Genomic DNA, 21,424 nt, shown 5'->3' on the forward strand with positions numbered 1-21,424 from the left:
CTGTCGCCATCCCATGTCTGAGCTGCAAAGTGATTTCTGCCAAGCCCTGTATCCAATCAGATAACCATGTCTCTGAATAAGCATGAGACATTTAGCTAGAGATTTTCAATGGAAATTTGGAGCCCATGCACCAAAATATTTTCTTTACAATTGATCTCCCCCGAAGAACTATAGCACAGAGAGGACTTTTCCCATTCTGTGATTTTAGTAGCTGGTAACTTGCACCAAACTCTTTTAACTGAGAAATGGCCTAAAAGTGAACATATACCTAAGGGAAGCAGGAAGGGAGGGAAGGAGACAGAGAGAGATAGAAAACCAGGAAGAGACAGAAAAAAGGAGGTTTTTACTGTCCAAAGTGCTTTTTTTACAGCCTCCAAACTAATAAAGAATGAATGGTTTAGATACCCATCTCTATTCCCTTTGCAATAGAGTATCCAATGAGAGTGGCTCTCAAAGGTTTTTTCCATGAGGAAAGAAAATTCACTCATAGAAACAAGAGGAACAAAGACAATTGTTACAGATATGTCACAGCCTTATCTCAATAAGGTTGGCTGTGTATTTAGATACTTGGCTGAATTAGTACATCCCACTAAGTAACCTTGCTGCCCCTGTAGCCTCCTCAGTAAAAAAGAGTGGCGATCAACTACAGCTGACAATACTGTATGTGCTCCTTGTTGCTGAAATCAATCACTAATCCTGCATGGCTGGAACGAATAAAATGATAAGAAATCTGCTCTGACTGCAGAATGTCTTTTACTATATTTGCATTGAAGAACTTTTAATAATATGCTCAGCCTCAGTAGTCAACATTCCATGGAAATACAGCAGATTAGCTAGTTGACCCCCTACAGATTAATCAATTCATCCCCACTCTGTGTATATCCCTCTGAATGTGTTCTTATATAACTTTGTGTTTCACTAGGCTGCTCATATTCTCTTTCTTGGGTTATTCTCCAAGGGAACAGGTCAGGACTCTCCCTACTGTGGACTCCAAAGAGTAGTCCCAATTGACTATCTTAGGAGAAACCTAGAGATATTTTAGGGGGTACTAGAAGGATGATGGCTGGGAATATGACAAACTTAGACTCACCTGAGTGCATAATTTTTAAAATTTAGCTTTTGGAAGCAGTCCTGAAAGTTTAGAAAGGTAACTTATAAATAGGCTGAGTAGAAGAAATTAGACCAAAAGACAAAGCCTGATTTTTTTTTTTCATGTGTATCTGGTCTTTTAAAAAAGCAAGTTATAAAAGGAAATTCCTTAAGGGTCTGCTCTGGGGTCGTTGGAGAGGGAGAGTGGAATGAACCGTGGATTCTTGAGTATTCAAAATAAATCTCACTACTCTATAGTGATAGGAGGTGCAGTGGTAAATGTCTGCACTCTGAATCACCATGACAAATAACTGAAACTCTCTATGCCTTGGTCCCCACACCCATAAATAGAAATGCCAGCTATCAGAATTTTCCTGAGCAGTCAATGAGATAAAGCACATTAAATGACTATAAATATGTCTCACAAAGGGTAAATATTCAATAAGCATGAACATAATTATAGTGCTAATGCAGAGTGTACATTTGCCAAATATTACCTACACGCCTTGGCTGTGAAAGTTGACGTGAACACAATCTGTGTAGCACCTACAATTAGAATTTAACTTAGATACAAAATCTGTGTTCTAGTTATTTAAAAGCATACTAAAATGTAATGACTTGAAAAGTTTTTGCTCTTTGTTAGAGCTAATTCTTAGGGAAGTTAAAAATTAAAATATGGGAAGAATGACAGAACAAAGCAACAATCATAATTAGAGATAGGCCCTCAGTTGATCCTTGAACAATATGGGGGGTTTGGAGCACCGACCCTTGCAGAATTGAAATTATAACATGTAATTTCTGTCTCCCCAGAGACTTAATTATTAATAGTCTACTATTGACCAGAAGCCTTACCAATAACATATAGTCGATTAACACACATTTTGTATGTTTTTTTTTTCACATTTTGTATGTTATATGTATTATACACCATACTCTTACAATAAAGCTAGAGAAAAATATTAAGAAAATCATAAGGGAAAAGATATATACAGTAGCATACTGTATTCATTTTAAAAAGTCACATTTAAGTGGCCTTGTGCAGTTCAAACTCATGTCGTTCAAGGGTCAATGGTATATGTCACAGAGAATGTCACTCTCAGCTAAGACCTCTATCAAAGAACCGTTCCAAAATACATTTCATCTCCTCCCAATAGATTCTGTTCACTATCCTTGCCAAAGCATCTTACAATATAAGGGTGATTTTTCAAGATATTAAAATTTAGCTTTTGGAATTAAAAGCAGAATCTACAAACTCAGACTATCTTTTTTTATTTTTATTTTTTTTAATTTTTTTAAAAAATTTATTTATGATAGTCACAGAGAGAGAAAGAGAGGCAGAGACACAGGCAGAGGGAGAACCAGGCTCCATGCACCGGGAGCCTGATGTGGGATTCGATCCCGGGTCTCCAGGATCGCGCCCTGGGCCAAAGGCAGGCGCCAAACCGCTGCGCCACCCAGGGATCCCCAAACTCAGACTATCTTAAAAGTTGAAGTCTTTAGACTATCATTCAATTCAACCTCCACTCCACATAAAAACCCTTACCTGGAGAACTGTCAGTTACACATTGAGCGCTAACCATTACAAGAGCTCATTGCCTCTTAAGGCTTTCCACCACTCCAACTTCACATGCTCTAATAGTTTGAAAAGTTCTTCATACTGAATTGCATTTCACATCCTTATAACTATTTCGACCATCTGCTAGAACAATGCAAAATTAATCTATTTTCTCTTCTACATAAAAGCCCTTTAAATAAAGATTTTTATCAGGGTGGCCCAAAAATCTTTCTCCCATAAGCCAAATATCCATAGTACCATCAAAGAGGTGTTGTTTTTTAATTTCATGGAAATTCTCTGATCACTCTCCTCTTGGCTTATGGGCAAAGCACCTAATAGATACCACACCCTGTTGTGAACTGAAAAACACAATTTGGGACAGGTCCATCAGCTTCCTTGGACCTGACATTAACTTGCTATTTATACAATTCCCTTGCAGGAGACCTGGTTGTATAAAAACTGGCTCATGTTTATTTTAACAACAGTCTTGCTAGGTCTCCCTCTCTGTTCTTTACTTGCTAACCTGAACAACTGAATTTTAATCTAATCATGTTGAGGTTGGGTTGGTTTTGGGTATTTGTTCCAACTGGCCTACATCATCCTGAATTCCAAATGTATTATGTGGGTGTCAGGTTTCAGGTATTTGCATAGCTTTTCAGTCCACATCTAAGTTGTTGGCCAGCTTTGTAAACGGGACAGGGACCAGGGCAGAACAGTTCCTATGCCAGCTGACTCAAAGGAAAATCGATGACCACGTTCTTTATCGACATGCATTCCAAATTATCAATAGGAAATCAGTAAAAAACTGCCAAATGTCTTGCCTGAGTTAATGAAGACATAGATATTTTTTAAAATATCACTCAATTTAGAAGTCTAGTAATTAATGTATTAAAAAACAAACCAAGGGTAACTTGTGTGCCTGACCTTTTGAAACACAATCTGAAATCTAGTGGTTGCTCGTTTTCTATGAATTCACTAATCATTTGTTAATGATTCACGAGTTTTACTGGTATCAAATTTACCAGTCTGGCACATCTGTCATCCATTTTTCTTTCCCCCCTACCTGCTTTTTGTTTTTTGTTTGTTTGTTTTTGTTTTTTTGTAAATTACATAGTATATATTTTCCTCAAGGGTCCTGCTTATTTCTTCTTATTTGCTCTTCAAGTCTTTCCTTTCTCTAGAGAACAATTTATCTGGGCTTGATATTAAAAATCATCTGAAGTATCTAGGGGCACCTGGATGGCTCAGTGGTGGAGCGTCCGCCTTCAGCTCAGGTCGTGGGATCGAGTCCAGCAATAGGCTCTCCACAGAGAGCCTGCTTCTCCCTCTGCCAATGTCTCTGCCTCTGTGTGTGTGTCTCTCATGAAAAAATAAATAAAATCTTTATAAAAAAAGGAAGTATCTGGGTATCTTCTTAATGTCATCTTACCTCTTCTGGAATAACACTATAGAATATATTATGAACATATACTACTTTTATATATCTACATTATTTATATTTACATTATACATAAAAATATTAACTCTAATATACTCTTATTGCCATTTATTCTACTTTCCAGTTTGCCAAAGAAGTCAAATATAAGATTCTAAAAAGTTTCTAAAAAAAGGAACAAAGGGAAAAACCTTGCACATTGATTCTTTTTTTTTTTAAATTTTTTTTTATTTATTTATGATAGTCACAGAGAGAGAGAGAGAGAGAGGCAGAGACACAGGCAGAGGGAGAAGCAGGCTCCATGCACCGGGAGCCCGATGTGGGATTCGATCCCGGATCTCCAGGATCGGGCCCTGGGCCAAAGGCAGGCGCCAAACCGCTGCGCCACCCAGGGATCCCACATTGATTCTTTTTTAAAAATTAAGTTTATTTTCTTTTTTACTCCTCCACAAAATAAAGAAAAAGTTCTGCTTTATTCATGCCATTTGTTAGCATTACACTGTTTCCCAGAATATCAGTTCTGCCTTTTTTTGATACAAATACAGCTACATTATGATTTGGGAAGGGGTGGAGGGGGAGGCCAGGGGGGAATCTTTTTCCAAGCAGAAATCCTTACAGAATTTTAAATTCTTGACAAAATTCTTACATATGCCTCTTACTCTATTTTTTCAAAACTTTGAGTACTTTTTTTCTTAAAAAGTTCTATTTTATATTTTTGCATTTATTTCTAAATATGAAAATGATTCAAAAATGATTTATATTCTGCAGAAGTTCCTAAAGTAAGGAAAATTATGTAAGGAAGCAAAAAATACATATTTTTATATGCACACACATCCATATATACTACACATACACACATATATATTTCTCAACCTAAGACTGCATCATGATTTTATTATATTAATAGAAATTACTTGATAACTTAAAAGATATTATAGTCTACCATATGGACATTCTCCTGATGCTGAATATTTAACTTTTTCAAAGTTGTGATATTATAAATAATGCCACAATAAAAATATTTATATTAGTCATTTACCTGATTTCAAATTATGTCCATGTTAAAATAGAATTGTCCTAGCAAGAATAGTACTTTTTAAATACTATATTGTAGGATTTAATTTTGATTCATCCCACAGTTAAGAAGAAATTTTTTAAAATGTTTAACCCAAAAGGGTTTGTATGTGGGTGGCAAATTTCTAAATTCTTACTCATGAAATAATACAGAGTTTCTATTAACTTCATTAAGAAAAAGAAACTAGCTTCACAAAATTCTTGGATTATAATTCTTTTACTTCGACATTAGTAAGTATTATGTTATTGGTTTCAGAAATATCCCATTAAAAGTCTGATGATACTTCATTTCTTTCCCTTCATAGATACATTGGGAATTCTTTTTACCATATATATTTTTTTAGAGGATTTTTCTTCTTTTTAAAAATATTGCCAAGATATAGTGTGTTTAAGGGCATCTGGGTGGCACAGTCAATTGAACATCCAACTCTTGGTTTGGCCTCAGGTCATGATCTCAGGGTCATGGGATCAAGCCCCATGTTGGGCTCCAAGCTCAGCAGGGGCTCTGCTTTCTGCTTGGGATTCCCTTCCTCTCCCTCTTTCTCCTACTCATACTCTTTCTCTCTCTCAAATAAATAAATAAAATCTTTAAAATAAAATAAAGATACAGTGTGTTTAGAATCACCCACAACAGTCTTTTCTATGTATATTTTCGGACCATTTTCTTTTCCAACCCAGAATGTTTCTTATAATTAAATATTTGGGGCAGCCCAGGTGGCTCATGGGCAGCCCAGGTGGCTCAGTGGTTTAGCGCAGCCTTCAGCCCAGGGCCTGATCCTGGAGACCTGGGATCAAGTCCCATATCAGGCTCCCTGCATGGAGCCTGCTTCTCCCTCTGCCTGTGTCTCTGCCTCTCTCTCTCTCTTCTCTGTGTATTCTCATGAATAAATAAATAAAATCTTTTAAAAAAATAAATAAATCTTTGGCCATTGTTTGCAGTGACCCTTGAGTATTCCTCAAGAAAACTCCTAATATTTATGCTCTCCATTTAAGATATTTCAATGTTTTTGTTTTATTCCTCTTTGTTTGAGCATACTGTAGTTTGTGGTTTTCCTCCACATCCCTAATTTAATACGTGTCATTTTTCATATATAGATAAATGATGAAGGAAAGAATATGAAGCTGCCATCATTGTCTGCTAACCAGATAAGATTTTAAATAAAAACTGTAGAAATATCTTTAAGTATATCAACAGCATCTCCATTAAAACACATTAACATCTTTCCTCAGTTAGATTATTCACAATCTTCTGGCCAGAAATGCATTATAGAACTTCTTCTCTGTCCCTTGAAAAATGTATAATTTTACATTATCTGTCCCTGAAAGCACATTCTTCTGGATTCTAATTTCCAAAAGAGAAGATTCATGTGTGTTATGTGTCATATCTAGCAACAATACCTAACATGCTATCAGGCTTGTGATACACACTCAAAACCGACTATTTGAGTGACACATTTACTCTGCACAAAAAAAAATATCTACTTAAATTCCACAATACTATTAAGTGTCTCTGTTCAAGTCATTCATCCCTTCTGAGGTTCTGATTTCTGACTTAACTAGGTGCTGGAAGAGCCATGGTAAGAGCTAAGCTTTCTAGGAAGAACACAGTCTTTTTCCTCAAGATTACCAACCATTAGGTAAACAAACAAACAAACTAAAAATAAGATAAAACCTGGCCTGAGCAGACCATAAGGTATTGACAGAAATCCATCCTTACCCTGTTCCCCTGCAAAAAAAATCTTTAATGGAGACTCTATGTTTAATGCTCTTTTGAGCTACAAAAACATCTTGAACACTTCCTTTTCAGTCTTTATCACATATACTTGAAAAGCTCGTAATCCCTTTTTGTTTAACCAAAAAATTCAGCTTAGCTGTTCTCCCTATATTGGTGAAGTTCAAAATATGTTTGTTTTCCTCAGTGCTCAAAAAGAGTATCTTACCACATAATAAGAGGTTGTTACATGCTCACAAATGCAATACGTATTAAGGCAAGAGAACCATTTCTCAAGTGATCTTTGTTTTGATCTGTGGAGGATTCATAGCTGAATTTAGGGAAACGTTCTTTCCCCCAAGTAATTGCAATATCCATCTAATTCTAGCAGAAACAAACTCTTGTCATTCTGCTTATTCACACACCTACATGATCAAATGTAATTTCCTTGAGATAAAGTATGTTGGCTGAATTGGTAAGAAAGAAATAGGAAAAGTAATTATTCCATTAAAAAAAGGAACAAAAGAAAGAACCCTAGGCCTCCTTATTAGTTATTTGGTATAGAGCCATGTTTTCAGTTGGGGAGCATGTGCAAGTGTGTATCTTATGCCTGGCTTGGAAAGAAATAAGGAAGAAACACACAGCTTATGGAGGTACAGATACATGAGATTTTCTTTTGGTCAATTACTAGAGCATGAAATGGTAGCTTTATGCATAATCTTCCATAAATGTGAAATGATGATAAATCAACTTGTCTTTTACCAGTAGGCACAAGATAGTTAGCAAAGATGAAAATATGTCCTTCCATTATTTGGAACATGTATCTTTAGCTGGCCAATTTCTGCCCCCCTCCTACCTTTGTAGAATTTCTCACTTTATCAGAACTAGTGGGAAAGTGAAATTGCCCCAAACTATAGAAGGTGCCAAAGACTCACTTCCCCAGCAGCCTTTGCAACTGTAGAGAAAGCATGAGACCTACATTGTATCAAATATGTACATGTCAAAGGCACTGAGTCTAGAATCAATCATAAGCAGTATCCAGCACCAGCGGTGGTGACAGTTTAGGATGATGCACTGACACTGGGTGGTGACAGCCAGACTGTCTTCAATGGGCTGATTCAGTGGGAAGGATCAGTCAAGTTATCTAGATTTCAGTTACTTCTGCCTTTTTGCCACCCTGGTTTTCCATCATTCTAGGGAAATCAGTGAGCTACCTACTATAGTCTTTTTCTGCTCAAAATACCCACAAATAATTTTTATTCCTTGCCACCAAGAACCCTACAATACAATGGTTTTACCAATGATACTAATGTCCAAGGTTCTATTACTGCATCCAACCTATTCTATGGCAATTCACCTTTTTACATACCTGATTCTCTGCTGTGAAGTCCTTCAGGGTAGGCATAACTTTGTAGGGTTTTTTAATGTTTTTTTTCCACCACCCATAATTCTATCACACAGGTCCAAATATATAGTAGGCACTTCAAAATGTATGTGAAAGTAAATGGTGCCATTAAAATCCTTTTATTGTTTCCCAGATGGGTAATTCACCTTATCCTTTTAAATTGAAATGACCACATACTGTCCCATGCCTATGCTGGGAAAGATTGCGTTACTTGCTTATGAGTTTGTCTTCTTTACCAGACCATTAGCTTTAGTGCAATGACCAAGTCTTAGTTAAATTTGGATCCAGAATCTGATGAATAAATTATTAGTGAATGCTAACACAGCTAACAAATAATGGAGCTCTGACTAGAAATCATGTCCACTAGCGATCTCCTGCCCCAGCCACCTTCCACACCCTGAGGTAACATCACAACCAACACAAGTGTACTATTACACCACCACGTTGGCCTATGAGCACTCAGAAGAAATCCTCAGGTAAAATACTCATTCCAGCTCCATGAGGTAGCCCCAACAGACCCCAGGGACTAAGGAAGTTTAGAGTATCTGATTCTAGAAAAACCTGGTTGAAATTGTAAAGTCTACAACGAAATAAGGATCACTAGTCATATGATAGTGATGTCTAGTATGTTATAATGCACATGTATATACATGTCATAATGTATATATGTACTGTCTCCACTGAACTCAGCATACTTGAGGCAGATCATCAGTATTCTTACCATCCTAACTTACATATTATATTGGAACACCCACTGTGAATTATTCCCTCTGACCCATCCTCCTAGACTGTCATCATTCCAAGCAGCCCAGAAACTAAAGTTGTGCCACACAGATTATAAAGAAGATATTTACTTCAATATCTCTCTTGAGCTAATGGTCTCTGCCTGGCCATCGAATATTTATTCAACCTATCTGCAGTATGGCATGGTGCAAGGAGGGCCAGTTTGGTAACTCAAAACACTGGCTACCCCATTCATTACATGTGTATCCCTGGGCAACACTGAACTTCACTCTCCCTTGGTTTTCCCTCCTACAAAGGTGAATATGCTACCTTGTGGGGATTTTATTAGGCTCTAAGTAGAAGAGTTTATATTTTAATATACAAAGCCCTTAGCAGGTGGCCACAGAAGTGAATGATTGTTATTATTTTGATTCTTGTCAGGTATTATGCTCAGTTCTCCCCAAGTTATTTTATTCAATAGGTACGAAGGTTTTTATGGAAGGCATTATCCTTATCCCCACTTTACTGATGGAGAAATTGAGGCTCAGAGAAGTTAAGTAGCCTGTAGCAAATCTTTCAGTCCAGGATTCCAAGTGAATTTCCCTGACTCACAAGACCACCCACTTAACTTGCACACTCCACTTCCTTTCACGTTATATGCCTCCTGCCTTCTCGATGTACTTTCCCTTGCTGCAGATGGATGGATCCACTGCACCACAGATAATGGAGTTGCCTTCCAGCCTGTCACTTCATTACCCACAAAGCTGAATCACAGCCCTGAACAGCACCTGTCTCCCCAACCGGCTCACACCATCCCTGCTCTCACTCTGAGCACGAACGCAGTCTCCTTTGGCCCTGTGAGGAGCATGACAGAACTTCCCAGTGTATTTATCAGAAGAGCCTTAAGCTTTTAATAAATGACCATTTCAGAAATACAATTTCAGAGATCTCTTGGAGGCTATAATTGGAGACGGTATCATCACTACTGGCGATGGGAAGCTGACTGCATTTGTTTCTCTGTCCTCTCACGTTCCCTTCAGGTACCACGTAAAAGCAGTAAAAAATAGCTTAGCCAGGCCGAGAGCTCCTGAAGGGTAAGCCATTTCTCTGCCTCGCCCAGCTACAAGGTGGAGGCCATCCTTAAAACGGAAATGCCTACTGTACTGACTCACAGGTAGCTTCCTAATGGCCTGTTTTATTGTTAAATGTCTCATTTTACCTGATAAATCATTGTACCATTGCATCAATTGTGTGTCACTGGGCTAAAAACCCACCTTCGCTGCTGATCTTTCCAGAAACAACAACCCTAACCCACAGCACACTGCTTGTTCTTTATTCTGCATCCTAGATTAGGTGACCTACCTGCCAACTCCAAGCTCCTTAGGGTAGGAATTTTTTTGTTATTTGTTCAACATAGTGCAATCCATGAGAAAGCTCTGTATACCTTAAGAGTAGCACATAAATAAAGCTACCTGAGAGCTAACACCAGAGAGAGCCTGGAAAATGTCATGTGTTAAGAAATTAAAGATACAACTGTTTGATGAATCTGAATATCACCTTCATTTTAAATAAAAAATAAAGGTGTATTTTAAAACTGATAATTCACTCCAGGAGAGGCACAGTTATCTTCGATGTAAATGGTAGAAGGCCTTCTCACTCCTAAACAAAAATGACATGTAAAACAGTGACTTGCATGAAAAGAATGTTTTCAAAATTAGAGTATTTCTGCTTCTGGACTGAAATATTGTGCATATAACAAGATAATCTTTATGGAAACTTTATCATGATGGGGGGAGTAATATAAAAAATATTAACCTATTAACCTTTAAAGTGATTTCAAGTGGTGTGTCTTGTTCTCCTATGACAACTCCTATACAGAAAAATGTAAATAAAATTTCCTAGATTTGAAAGACCTTGAACTAGTGATGAGACAAAAAGAAATTAGGTAGTGTAGACATACAAGAGGCTACCTGTATTCCTCCAGGATCAGGATAGAATGGGTCATGCTATAGTAATGAGCCAGTCCTATATCTCCATTAATACATGTTGTTTCTTGCTCAAAGATCTTGGTAGTTTCACTGGCTCTCCAAAGTTGGACCCTTCTAAGTATTAACTCAAGGTTCATCTTACTTCCATCTTGTAAATGTACTATCTGGAACAGATGGCTTCCAGGGTTGCCAAGGCAGGCAAAAAGAAAGTTGGAAAATGGCCCAGAAGGTTTTCACTGCTATTATGGGCTTCAAAATTCACATGTTGTAGCTCTAACCCTCAATGGGACTATATTCAGAGACCTTTACATTTGGATCCTTATGGGGGTAAGTAATATTAAATGAGGTCATAAGGACAGGATCCTACTCTGATAGAGATGGTACCCTTATAGGAAGCATAGACACCAGAGCTCATGCTCTCTCTTTCTCCTTCCATGCACACAGAGAGAAAAGGCCATGTGAGGACACAACAAGCAGGTAGCAGTCCACAAGCCTGGAAAAGAGATCTCACCAGAAACCAAGCTTGCTGGTACTTTTATCACAATGGTGAGAAAAGACATCTATTATTGAAGCCACCCAGTCTGTGGCATTTTGTTTTGGGGTTTTGTGGTGGTGGTGGTGGTTGTTATTTTTTAAAGATTTTATTTATTTATTCATGAGAGATACAAAGAGAGAGGCAGAAACCTAGGAAGAGGGAGAAGCAGGCTCCCTGAGGGGAGCCCGATACCGGACTTGATCCCGGGACCCTGGGATCACGACCTGAGCCAAAGGCAGATGCTCAACCACTGAGCCACTCAGGTGCCCCTGTTGTATGTTGTTATGACAGCCTACAATGACTGATACAACTGCCTTTGCTCAAATGTGACACATGTCCTATCTGATCACAGATCATTGGTGAGAACTAGGCAAACAGCTCTGCCTAACTGCATGGAGGCTACAAAGTTTTGTTTCTCATATGCCCAGGAAGAAAAGGGATCTCAGGACTAGTGAGCACTAGTAATGGCTACCACACCTTCCCAGAAAGACATGAGAGCTAAACAAACTCTGAACTGGGGAGGAAGACAGAGGATTTCAGAAAAATAAGGAGAGCAGGACCAGTAAGAAATCGGTGTCATTTCTATCTATCTTAGATTTAGCCACAAAGGAAAGGAAGTATATGAAATGAGTTGTTCTAAAATTATGGGTTATTCAAAGAGGAGATGGTTTGACTAGCTTCTATTCCAAAGATTTCTGAAAGCAAGAGCCTTCCCAAAGTACCATGTATTTTCTGAGCACAAGGGAGCCACAGTCTGACATATTAGGGAAGTGGGAGGCAGCTACCATTTCTCGGGTTCCCAATGGCTTACAGGGGTTTGGTAGAAAATTGAAGCCAAAATTCAAAATGATGTAACATGCCAAAATGAGCCAGAAAGAGAAGCTCAGGGGCTAAAGTTGGCTGGTGGCCTGGAAGTTTCACTGGTAAAGAGGAGAACAGCTCCTTAATGCTATGCTCTGCAAGACAGAGTTAACAGTAGGAGATGCTGACACAGAACTGGGATTTATGGCTTCAATAAGGACAAGGGGATTGCATAATAGCAGAAGCCATGTGGCATTACTTAACAGACAGAGGCAAGATGGATGAAATTACTGTTAGGAAAAGCAAAGCCAAGTGGCAACCAGGGTATCTTGACCTGTAAAGATCTGTAACTACAGCTAACAGACCATAGTATTCCTAGGAGTAGATGGATGTCTAGTAGCCTGTGGTGTGTCAGGATATACAGGATATATAGGATCTCCTAAGTAAAGAACAAGTTGTCATACCTTGTACCCCATAGCTCTAAAAGAGATGTACAGTATTTGGTGGGTCTATCTGAACTTTAGACACAGCTTATATCACACTTGGGATTATTGCTCTGAGCCATCTACCAGTTGACCCAAAAAGGTACTAGTTTTTAGTGGCATTCAGAGCAAGAGAAGATTCTGTAGCTGGTCCAGGATGCATTGCAAGTTGTCCTGCAACTCAGGCCATATGATCCAGCAGATTTAATAGCAGTAGAAATATTCTTATTGAATAAAAATGTAGAGTACTGTTCTTAACAAGCCAAAAGAGGGGATCCCTGGGTGGCGCAGCAGTTTGGCGCCTGCCTTTGGCCCAGGGCGCGATCCTGGAGACCCGGGATCGAATCCCACATCGGGCTCCCGGTGCATGGAGTCTGCTTCTCCCTCTGCCTGTGTCTCTGCCTCTCTCTCTCTCTCTGTGACTATCATAAATAAATAAAAATTTAAAAAAAAAAAAAAAAACAAGCCAAAAGAGAAGAGTCAAGTGATATTCTTCAGGTCCTAGACTAAGGCCAGGCCTTTTGCAGGAGAAAACTACTCACCATTTGAAAAACTGTTCTTGAAGTGCTAAGGACCTCTAATAGAATCTTAATAGCTTAACCAGAGGACACCAAATAATTATATGTTTGGAATTGCCCATTTTGAACCAATATTATCAGATCCATCAAATCATAATGTTGGATGGCTACAGCAGCAATCTGTCATATGTTGGAAATGGCATATCCAGAACCAGATACAAGCAGGTCTTGGAGGCACACATAACTTACATAACTTCTAGAACTATTAGGTCATAGTGATACATCTCCCTCAACTCATATCTTACAGCCACAGGGGGACACACACCCTACAATCAACTATTAGAGGAGAAAAACACCTAGGGCCTGGTTTCCTGATGGATTGACTCTACATGTTGGTGCTGACTATAAGTGACGCCACACAGAAGCCCCAGTCAGAGGTGACCTTGATTGAAAGTAGTGAAGCGAGGGGTGCGTGGGTGGCTCAGTCAGTTAAGCATCTTGATTTTGGCCCTCTCTGTCTCTGTCCCTCCCCCTGCTCTTGTTCATGCTCTCAAAATAAATAAAATCTGAGACAGAGAGACAGGAAGGCAGGCAGGCAGAGGGGGAGGGAAGGAGAGAGGGAGGGAGAGAATCTCAAGCAGACTCCAAACTGAGTACAGAGCCCAACATGGGGCTTGAACTTACTAGAGAAGATACAAAACATGCTCTTATTTGTGTTTCACTTTAGAGTTCACTCTAAAGTACTCGCTGACTCCAGAGGTTCCACAAAAAGCCCTTACACAGTTGCCCAGGTGGTGACATGAACGAAAGCTATTCCTGGGCCAAACAGCATGGGACATTTCTTATCAAGGTCACTGCCAAATGCCCAGCCTGCCAAGAGCAGAGTCTGATGCTGAACTCTAAATATGGCATTATCTCCTGAGGAGACCAGCCAGCCACTCACTGGCAGATTAATTTATTAGACAACTTCTACCTGGAATTTTGCTTACTGGAATTGATACCTACTATAGATATGGGATTCCCTCCCTGGCCTCTAGTCCCTTCATCAGCAGCTCCCAGCAAAGACTTACAGTATACATAATTTAGAGAAACCTATCCTATGATCATCAAATAAAGTACCTTTTTATGACTATGAAGGTACAACTATGGGTATTTGATCATTTGATCCACTAGTCCTACCATATATCATACCACTCAGAAGCAGTCAGCCTGCTTCTGACTTCATCAATGGCATGATGAAATAGCTCGCTGAAGTCTCAAATAAGGTCTACCCCAGAGACAACATCCTTTGAGCCTGAGACACTGTGCTCTGGGACTTAGAGCTGAAGCAATGGCTGATGCACATGGTGCTATGTCTCTAAATGCCGGAACCAACTGGCTGGAAAAATAAGGGGTAAAATAGACAATGTTCTTCACATCCAGTTCCCAGTTTGCAGAATTTGTTCTTCTTGTCCATAAAACTTAAGGCTCTGCTAGATTAGATATCACTGAACCTAAACTTACAACTATCACCTTGCCATTTTGGGCTCCTCATGACAAGAGAACATCAAGCAAGGAGAGGAATTACAATATTAGTAGTTGCAATTAATCCTGTTACCATGAGGAGGTAGGGTTGCTACTATACAATGGACGGCTGAAAGGAATACATATGGTATCTATGGGATTCTCTGGGGCATTTCTTGTGATTCCAGTAATAACTATAAATGGGGAATTGGATAAAACCATGGTCCACAAAGGTACAACAACTGAAGACTCATATCCTCAAAGATGAAGTTCCACGTTACCCTACCAGGCCAGCACCTTGTCTGTGTTGAAGTGCTGAGTAAAGGTGAGGGAAATACACAATGAGAGATGGAGAAAGGCAATGAGAAGCAAAGGTAGGAGCTAAAGTCCGCCCCACTGACCTTTACATTTAAGTCTATTGTAGATTTTGGAAGTGACCACAACTTTGAAGTCTCTGTGAAAAATTCAAGACAATGGAGTGCACAAGCAGGCTGAAGTGCCTCAATGGATGGACCTATATACTGAATAGTTTTTGCTGCCTAATTCGCATCTTCACTCAAACCATTCACTGGAACTACTGATGCTCCACAACCTTCTACCTCGAAGCTTCTACCTGCAGTTGTACACTATAGTGCCCCTCTTCACCTCACTGCTGCTTCTCTGACTCTGCAGGTGTGCGTTATCTGTAAGAACTCACTTAGCACTCACATATGGAAATCCCCAAATGTGGGAGGAAGCTAATAATTTACAAAGAAACTATTGACTAGTGGGAATCGAAAGCTGATGGATAAATGCTCCTCTCTTCTGTCCCTCTGGTGGATTAGAACTAGAGTGCACTCTGTCTTTCAGAGGAAGAGGACAGAATCTCCAGCCACAGGGGCCTATATTTCTGCTCAACTCAAGAATGTATCCTTCCAGATTATTTCACCAGTAGATTCTAATAAATATTTAAATAAGACATAACATCAATTCTTCATAAACTCTTTTTTAAAAAACAGAAGAAGAAAGAACATTACCCAACCCAGTCTATGAAGCCAGATATTTTCCTGATATCTAAGCCAGATAAAAGTATTACAAAAAAGGAAAATTTCATACTAATATCCATTATACATTTTTGCATATAGATGCAAAAATCTTGAACAAAATACTATCGAACTAAATTCAGTAACATATAAAAAGGATCATAAACCATGACCAAGAATTTATCTCAGGAATGTAAGGTTGGTTTAACATCTGAAAATCAATCAATATGATATATCATGAAAACAAAACAAAACAAAATGGCAAAAAAATTATCTCAAAAGATGCAGGAAAAAAATTTGACAAAATCTAAGATCTTTTTATGATTTAACAAACCAGGAATAGAAAGTAACTTTCTCAATCCAATAAAAGGCATTCACAGCTAATATCGACTTAATGGTGAAAATATTAGAGCTTTGCCCCTAAGATCAGGAATAAGACAAGCATCTTCACCTTCCCTCCTTATATTCCAAATTATACTATAGGCTCTAAGTAAGGCAATCTAGCAAGAAAATGAAATAAATGGTACCCAGATTATAAAAGTAAATGTGAAATTATCGCTTTTTTTCAGATAGCATGGATATATATATATATGTTATATATATATAATATTCTAAGGAACCCACTAAAAAACTATTAGAATTAATAAGCTTAGCAAGTTTGCACAGTACAAGAGAAACTTTATAAACACAGTTGTATTTCTATATACTAGCAATGAAAAATCAGAGTAAAATTAAGAAAACAATTCCGTTTGAAGTATCAAAAATACTTAGCAATGAAGTATTTTGACAAAAGAAGTGTAAAATATATACTTTGAAAATGACAAAATGTTGTTCAAAGAAATTAAAGAAAAACTAAACAAATAGGACATCCATGTTCAAGGAGCAGAGGATATAATATTGTTAACATATTAATACCCACAAAAGTGATCTACAGAATCACACAGTCTCTGTCAAAACCCCAGTTGATTTATTTGTGCAAAAAACTTGAAAAGCTGATCCTAAAATTCATACAGAAATCCAAGGGTCTCAGAACAGCCAAAACAATCTTCAAGAAGATAAGTACCATTGGAAGACTCCCACTGTCTTAGTCCATTTGGGCTGCTATATCAGAATACCATAGACTGGACACCTATAAAAAAAATAAAAATTACCTCATTCTGAAGTCTGACAAGTCTAGAATCCTGAGGTGCCTGAAGAGAGCCTGCTTCCTAGTTAAAAGATGGCCTTTTTGCTGTGTCCTCACATGATGGAAAGAGGGTGAGGGAGCTCTCTAGAATCTCTTTTACTGGACATTAGTCAGATTTATGAGGGTTTCACTTTCCTGACCCAACTCCCAAAGGCCTCACCTCGAAATACTATATACTGAGCATCAGAATTTAACACACAAATTTGGGAGGATATAAATATTCACATGCTTCCCAATTTCAAAACTTACCACCAAGCTAAGACACTGTCTTAAGACAGTGTGGCACTGACATAAGACTATACATGTAGACCAATGGAATAAAACTTAAAATCAAATATTCCTTTATATATATAGCCAACTGATTCTTTTTTTATAATAAATTTATTTTTTATTGGTGTTCAATTTACCAACATACAGAATAACACCCGCTGCTCATCCTGTCAAGTGCCCCCCTCAGTGCCGGTCACACATTCACCCCACACCCCGCCCTCCTCCCCTTCCACCACCCCTAGTTTGTTTCCCAGAGTTAGGAGTCTTTATGTTCTGTCTCCCTTTCTGATATTTCCTACCCATTTCTTCTCCCTTCCCTTCTATTCCCTTTCACTATTATTTATATTCCCCAAATGAATGAGAACATATGTTTGTCCTTCTCTGATTGACTTATTTCACTCAGCATAATACCCTCCAGTTCCATCCACGTTGAAGCAAGTCGTGGGTATTTGTCGTTTCTAATGGCTGAGGAATATTCCATTGGATATATAAACCACATCTTCTTTATCCATTCATCTTTCAATGGACACCGAGGCTCCTTCCAGAGTTTGGCTATTGTGGACATGGCTGCTAGAAACATCGGGGTGCAGGTGTCCCGGCGTTTCATTGCATCTGTATCTTTGGGGTACATCCCCAACAGTGCAATTGCGGGGTCGTAGGGCAGGTCTATTTTTAACTCTTTGAGGAACCTCCACACAGTGTTCCAGAGTGGCTGCACCAGTTCACATTCCCACCAACAGTGTAACAGTGTTCCCTTTTCCCCACATCCTCTCCAACATTTGTGGTTTCCTGCCTTGTTAATTTTCCCCATTCTCACTGGTGGGAGGTGGTATCTCATTGTGGTTTTGATTTGTATTTCCCTGATGGCAAGTGATGCAGAGCATTTTCTCATGTGTGTGTTGGCCATGTCTGTGTCTTCCTCTGTGAGATTTCTGTTCATGTCTCTTGCCCATTTCATGATTGGATTGTTTGTTTCTTTGGTGTTGAGTTTAATAAGTTCTTTATAGATCTTGGAAACTAGCCCTTTATCTGATATGTCATTTGCAAATATCTTCTCCCATTCTGTAGGTTGTCTTTTAGTTTTGTTGACTGTATCCTTTGCTGTGCAAAAGCTTCTTATCTTGATGAAGTCCCAATAGTTCATTTTTGCTTTTGTTTCTTTTGCCTTCGTGGATGGATCTTGCAAGAAATTACTGTGGCCGAGTTCACAAAGGGTGTGGCCTGTGTTCTCCTCTAGGATTTTGATGGACTCTTGTCTCCCATTTAGATCTTTCATCCATTTTGAGTTTATCTTTGTGTATGGTGCAAGAGAGTGGTCTAGTTTCATTCTTCTGCATGTGGGTGTCCAATTTTCCCAGCACCATTTACTGAAGAGACTGTCTTTCTTCCAGTGGATAGTCTTCCCTCCTTTATCTAATTTTAGTTGACCATAAAGTTGAGGGTCCACTTCTGGGTTCTCTATTCTGTTCCATTGATCTATGTGTCTGTTTTTGTGCCAGTCCCACACTGTCTTGATGACCACAGCTTTGTAGTACAACCTGAACTCTGGCATCGTGATGCCCCCAGCTATGGTTTTCTTTTTTAAAATTCCCCTGGCTATTGGGGGTCTTTTCTGATTCCACACAAATCTTAAAATAATTTGTTCCAACTCTCTGAAGAAAGTCCATGGTATTTTGATAGGGATTGCATTAAATGTGTAAATTGCCCTGGGTAACATTGACATTTTCACAATATTAATTCTGCCAATCCATGAGCACGGAATATTTTTCCATCTCTTTGTGTCCTCAATTTCTTTCAGAAGTGTTCTATAGTTTTTAGGGTATAGATCCAGCCAACTGATTCTTGACAAAGGTGCCAGGATAATTTAATGAAGGAAAGAATAGTCTGTCAACAAATGGTTCTAGAGCAGCAGGATATGCATATGCAGAAAAATCAAGTGTACAATTTCTTCACATACTATCCACAAAAATGAATTCAAAATAGACCATAGACCTACCCAAATATAAGAACTAAAACTATAAAATTCTTAGAAGAAAATAAAGGAATACATCTTCATGATTTTGGGATAGACAAAGCCTTCATGTATTTAATACCAAAAACACAAGTGCCAAAACAAAAAAAAAAAATTGACCTACATCAAAATTTAAAACTTTTCCTTCAAAACTTACATTAAGTTTAAAAAACAATGTACGGAATGAGGAAAAAAATATAAATTATATATCTGGTAAAGTACTTATATCTAAAATATATAAAGCATTCCTAAAATTCAGTAATAAAAGGACAAATAACTCAATTAAAAATGAGCAAAGGGGATCCCTGGGTGGCGCAGCGGTTTGGCGCCTGCCTTTGGCCCAGGGCGCGATCCTGGAGACCCGGGGTCGAATCCCACATCGGGCTCCCGGTGCATGGAGCCTGCTTCTCCCTCTGCCTGTGTCTCTGCCTCTCTCTCTCTCTGTGACTATCATAAATAAATAAAAATTTAAAAAAAAGATTTAAAAATGAGCAAAGGATCTGAATAGACATGTTTTTCCAAATATATACCAATGACCAACAAGCATGCAAAAGATGTTCAACTTCACTAGCTATCAGGGAAAAGTAAATCAAAACCACAATATGATACCACTTTATACCCTCCACAGCTATTAAAATAAAAAAAGATAGACAATAACAAATGTTGTTAATTAAGGATGTAGAGAAATTGAAGCCCTCAACATTCCTAGATGGAATAAAATGGTGCAATCACTTTGGAAAACAGGCCAAACATTAAACACAGAGTTACATATAATCCAGCAATCCTATTCCTAGGAATTTACTCAAGAAAATTAAAAACATATGTCCCCACAAAAACTTGTAAACTAATGTTCCCAGCATTTATAATTGCCAAAAAGTGAAGACAACTCAAATGTCCACCAACTGATATGAATAAATAAAATGTGATTTCTTCATACAAGGGAATGTCATCTGACAATGAAAATATACGAAGTACTGATACATGCTACAACATGGATGAATCTTAAATACATGGAAAGTGAAAGAAGCCAGTTTCATGTGATTCAATTTATATGAAATGTCCAGAATAGGCAAATCCCTAGAGTCAGAAAGTAGATTGGTAGTTACCAGAATCTGGAAAGGGGTTGGAGGAAAATGGGAAGTGATTACTAATGGAAGCAAGATTTGTTTTTGGTTTAATGAGAATGTTCTAACACCTGACTGTGATGATGGATGCACAACCCTGAATATACTAAGATTATTGAACTGTATTAAGTTGGGGGGACATTTTATGTACATGATTTATATCCCAATAAGGCTTCCTTTTTAAGGAAGAAGAAACTAAAAAAGAAAGAATGCACCCTTACCTTGGTTTTTCCTTTGTTCTTGTTTTCCTCTCCCACATCCCTAATCCTTGGACCACTTTTGGTAATAAACAAGCCAATGCAAGCCCTAATTCAGGCTCTGCTTTCTGGTGGAGAATTCAGGATGGAGATAATGCATTTGTGTATGAGCAAATGAATCTATTTATCTTTTGAAAAACTGTAAAAAGGTGATACTTCTGCCAACATCATCACCTAGATTGATTCACAAATTCTTTATCTCCTGTACTTTTCTCCAATCTATGAGATAAAGGGAAAACCCCACATACACTTTCTCTGAGCTTTTCCTTTCAAAGACTAAGAATTGGGACAATAAAATTTACTGACATAAAAATTTAAAAATAAAAAAAATTTAAAAATATTGGTATAGGAATGAATAAAGGTACTTTTCCTTCCCCCATCACCAAAAGCCTTGAGTTCTGAACTTGAACACTCTATTTTAAAGATACATTGATGTTTTTACTGCAAATAGTTGCCAAGCATTCAAACAACTCCTGGCTACCAATCGTTTCCTTGGGGGAAGAACAGACAGATAGATGAGAGAACTTACTCGGTGGGTGGAAGTGGTCTGATTCTGGATCTATGACACTCAGTCCCTTAAGGCAAAAATGCACCTGTCTCCGGTACCATCCAGATTAAGGATCTGTAAACTTTTTCTGCCAAATAGTCTATACTTAAGACTGGGGCTACAAAGTCTCTGTCATAATTCATCTCTGCCCTTATAATGGAAAAGGAACCAAAAGCTGCTATAGGCAA

This window comes from Nyctereutes procyonoides, unplaced genomic scaffold (assembly GCF_905146905.1).
Source record: "Nyctereutes procyonoides isolate TBG_1078 unplaced genomic scaffold, NYPRO_anot_genome, whole genome shotgun sequence".
Lineage (NCBI taxonomy): Eukaryota > Metazoa > Chordata > Mammalia > Carnivora > Canidae > Nyctereutes > Nyctereutes procyonoides.